Raw genomic sequence first — 5,214 nt, 5'->3', positions numbered from 1 at the left:
GTCATCAACTCAATTCTAACTTATGGCAAACCCCATTGGGTTTCGAAGGCTGTAAATCTTTACTGCCTCATCTTCCTCCCTCTGATTGCCAGCGTCAGATTGGATGGCAATAAATGACAGTTACTAGGTGTCATGGACAGAAAGGAGTCCCTGAGTGGAGCAAAACAGTTAAATTCTTGACTACTAACCAAAAGGCTGGTGGTTTGAACCCACTCAGAGAAGCCTTGAAAGAAAGTGAAGTGCAATTCTACCCTTCAACACATGTGGTCTCCAAAGCCAGAACTGATTCAACAGCAACAGGTAGCAAGTATGGACAGAGGACGTGAATGGAAAAAAGGAAACTTCCATTTATTTACTTTAAGAATTATATAAACTCAAAGGACAAACATTGTATGACCTCTCTGGTGGTGTAGTGGTTAAGGCATTTGGCTACTAACCAAAAGCTCAGTGGTTCAAACCCACCAGCCACTCCATAGAAGAAAGATTAGGCAGTATGCTTCTGTAAAGATTTGTAGCCCTGGAAACTCAATGGCGTCACTATGAGTCAGAATTGACTCAATGGCAGTGAGTTTGATTTTTTGAGTTTAACTTACATAAAAAGACAAGAAAAAACAAATGTATAGAGAGTATAGTTTATTTTTGGTTACCAGGAGCACGAGGAAGAGGGTGAAGGAAAGTTATTGCTTATGGAATACTGAGTTTCAATTTACAGTGATGGAATTATTGCATTGATTAAAGAGGTAGGTTTGGTTGCACACCCAATTTATCATAAATGCTGTCGATATGCCACCAGAGCACCTCAATAAGTTATACACCCACAAAAAGTTGAAGTGGCAAAAGTTGTGTGATAGACGTATCTATAATGACAAAAAAAAAAAATAGTAGTTTCTGGATGCTTGTACACAACCAAACACTTCATGGGATTTGATTTCTTGGTTTGGAGGTTTAGGGTCACGGTTTAAGAGGACATATCAATTAATTGTCCTAATAATGTATTTAGTGCTTCTGTTTTACTGTCTAGTTTGTTGCATAGTGCCTGGGGTCTTAAAAATTTGCAAGTGGCCCTCCAAGTCACAACAATTGGTCTCTAGTCCCCTGGAGCAAAAGAGGAAGAAGGAGAGTCAGGAGTAGGGGAGGATATAGAACGTGTGCCCCTATGAACAGCTGCCTCCTTTGCCATGAGACCAGAAGATGGTACTGCTACCATTACTGAACATTGTAATCAAAGATTCTCCAGAAGAATCCTGACAAAAAGGGGAAATTGCAACACAGAATTTCAAGCTGTCATAGACTTTCTGGAGCCATGAAGGCTGAATGAACCTTTGAAACTATTTCCATGAAATAATCTTTAAACCTTAAATAAAAAATCCCCTGAAGTCTTCTTAAAACCAAACAACTGTTTAGCTTAACAAGTGGAAAGATGTCTTCCTTGAGCATTATACTCTTAAGAACTATCTATATGGCATGAAAGTGATATTAGCAACTCTAAAAATTAGATAGGAATCTTAGTGGCCAGTGAGTTTATGTTAATGAGGAGAGAACAACTCAGAAGAAGAGGATGGAAATGGCTGTACAACTCAAAGAATGTAATTAATGTCACTGAAATGTACAGGTAGAAATTGTTGAAATGGTGTATGCTTTGCTATGCATGTTTTCAACAGCAAAAAAATAAATACAATTTTTTTCAAAAATAAACATACAAAAAATTGGGTCAAATAATGGTAAAATTACTGTTAAGTTTTTGTATGCTTTTCTATATTCTCAGTATGTGTATAATGGACATGTGTCTGTTTCATAATCAGAAATAAATGTGTGCAAAGCTAGAAAGTGTGACTCTTACTCTATAAACACAAGTATGTAAGAGATAGTACTTTCATTTTCTTTATCTCAACTTTTTTTTTGGGGGGGTGGATGTGGGTGAAGATTTACAGAGCAAATTCGCTTTCCATACGGCAGTTCACGTATACTTTGTCGCATGTCATTGATCACAGTTTACCACAATGCAACAGCTCCCCTCCCACTTCCTCCCCACAATTACCTCTTCCCAGTGTCCATCCCTCCATACTCTCCTGCCCCCTGAGCTGTCTCCCTGTGCATAAGCAGCCTTTCCTTCTCCCATGATTGTTCTCTTCAGGGCGTGTGTCTACTTGAGGTAAATGTTTAACTCACATGCCTGTACTTTGGCTGGAAACCAAAGGTGTGGTTTCAATTCCAGACCTGAAGGGCAGCTGGGGCCACAGTCTCAGTGGTTCCATCAGCAAACCTGGTCCCCACCATCTTTTTTCTTCCCTCCAAATGATTTTGAGTTTTGTTCCACGTTATTCTCCCTCTCTATCCAGGATCTCCTACATCCCTTCCAAGTGGATGACAGTGGTAGCCGGGCACCATCTAGTTCTTCTGGTCTCATAGTTGTATAGGTTGCAGATCGGATGGTGTACCAGTCACTAGGATTGATTGTTTCCATTAATTTTAGTTTTCTTCTTTGTTCTTTGCTCTTGACGAGGAGAGACCCATCGTTGCATCTAGATGGCAGCTTGCTAGCTTTTAAGATCATAGTCGCTACTCACCAAAGTAGGAGGTGGAACAATGTTTTGTATAGTATGTTATGCCAATTGAGCTTGATGTCCCCTGTGACTATGGTCCCATGCCCACAGGATCAACTACTTGGTCGCTCTGGGTAGCTGGCTGTGACCAAGCAGTGACCACAACCTTGCCCCTTGTCAGCTCTACTATACACCTGGGAATTCTGATCATTCACATAAACTTATAGGACCATTGTCTGCCAACCCTATATATGATCTTGGATACACTCTCCATTTAGACATACCTAATCGTTTAGCCTGTCCACCTATCTATCCATCCATATACCCATGTTTGCCTTCACTGATAAATCAGTACTGTATATGCAAAAGGGTTCATATTTGTTGTCTGTACCTCCCATGTACCTCTCTATGTCTTTCTCATCCTCAATGCTGCCATATTGGTCACTTACATTTGGTACATTGCCCTTCTCTTCACCCAAATCAATATTTATCTCTATCTATCTAACAGCGTTCCCTCCCCTCCCCCCCCCACCCCTGGTAACCAACAAAGAAAATTTCCTTCTATAGATAAACCTTTCCTTAACTTTTATAATAACGGACTAATACGATATTTGTCCTTTTATGATTGACTTATTTCACTCAGCATAATGTCCTCCAAGTTCATCCATGTTATGCAGTGTTTTGCAGATTCTACATTATCCTTTAGCATTGGATAGTATTCCATTGTGTGTATGTACCATAGTTTGGTTTTCCATTCCTCAGTTGATGGACATCTAGGTTGTTTCCATGTTTTGGCTATTGCAAATAGTGCTGCGATGAACATGGGTGTGTATATATCTGTTCTTGTCATGGCTCTTACTTCTTTAGTGTATATACCTAGTAATGGGATGGCTGGGTCAAATGGTATTTCTAATTCCACCTTTTGAAGGAATCGCCATACTGCTTTCCACAATGGTTGTACCATTTTACAATCCCACCAGCAGTATATGAGAGTCCCAATCTCTCCACAACCTCACCAGCATTTGTTATTTTCTGTCTCTATATCTCAACTTACTTTCTGATTCCAAGTTTCCTTTCTATTGAACTGGTGGAAATTTTATTTTATTACCAGAGAAATGGAGATGATGAGGGGATACCAGTCCATACCAGTTGGCCCTTTGCTAACTCCTTAATGCACAATAGTCGCCAAGTCAGAGTTAAGCCTTGAAGATAGAGTTGGGATCACAAGGGCAGGGAGAGAAATTAAAAAAGGCATGAAGTTGGGTGTTTGGGGGGAGGAAAAGAAGATGAAATAACACTGGAGAAATAGACTCCCAGACTATAATGTATGGTATAGTCCATTCTCAAAGAAAATAATCCTATCTTTATATGACCATAAGCACAGAGCCCTGAAGACGGTACAAAGGAACTATTTTGTTTTCCCTTTGAGTCACCTTTCCTCCTGCACAGAGGTCTCATCAGAAGGGAATATAAGAGTCCCTTCTTTCTCTGGATCCCTCTCTCTCTCATCTCCCAAGATCCACCTTTGTCTCATTTCATCAGGGAGATGTTTTGCAATATCTTTGAGACCATGAATGACATTCAAGGTTTTATCCTTGTTGAGTAGAGGAAGAACACTATACTTCACTGTCTGAGAAAGATTAGGTCTTTTACAGAGCTGAACAAGACAACTTTTTCTTTTGGTAAATTGACTCTTAAAGCTCAGTTTGGATGCATGTCAGGCAAGGTCACTGTTTCTTAACTGTGACTAAAAAACATCTTCTTTCCACCCAGAAGATATGGGGGAAGAAAAATCCCATCCTGCCACTTATAGACAGAACAGAAATAGAAGATTAGGTAACTAGTTGCCCATTTCATTCCCAGTGCTCTTTGAAAGAGTTGACTAATACACAACCTTATTCTCAAGGAGTTCAGTCTAATAGAAAAGATAGGCACAAGTATCTAACTATAATACAAGGAGAGATATTTTCAAAAGAATTTTAAAATTGCAGTAGGATCACAGATTGGATGCAATAATTTCTTCCAGCAGGTTTGGGAAAAGGTTTTGCATTGGAGGAATATTTCAACTAAGCCTTCAAGCATGACTTGGAGATGGGCAAGTAAAAATAGTGGGATGGAGAATCATATGTGCAAAGCAGAAGGGATGAAACTACTTGGCATGGTCATGGAACTTCAAATAGACCAGTGTGTCTAGAACACAGGAGTACAGCAGGGAGGGAGATGGATGGCTGCATGAATGATTGTGGTCAGGTGTCCCAAAGTCACAGAACAAAGAAATAATTATGAATATTTACATAAAGTTTTGATCTTTCAGTCTGTTACAGAAATGATGTACTATCTCTTATTCACTCCTCATTCTGCAATTTTTTCCATGAAAGCCTATGAACTTTGTGGCCCTGTCACTGAAATAAAGAATATCTTTCCACTTTACCGCCATCTCTTCCCAAGCCAACTATCTCTCCCCCAATGAATGAATTTAAACTTCACACTCCACATCCTCATCAGAGAGGCTAGAAACGGAGCTTTTCTTCCTGCTCCCCCCCCCACCCTTCAATTTGCTAGAGATTGGAAGAAACTAGTCCTGCAATAGGTATTGATGCCTCTTCTTTCTTTATATTCCATTTCCAACAATTGCAGTCAAAACCCAATAGCTGGAGAGTGAAGACCAGAA

This window comes from Orycteropus afer, unplaced genomic scaffold, assembly GCF_000298275.1.
Source record: "Orycteropus afer afer isolate SDZICR_OR568_19922 unplaced genomic scaffold, OryAfe1.0 scaffold00153, whole genome shotgun sequence".
NCBI lineage: Eukaryota > Metazoa > Chordata > Mammalia > Tubulidentata > Orycteropodidae > Orycteropus > Orycteropus afer.
This window is presented reverse-complemented; position numbering follows the sequence as displayed.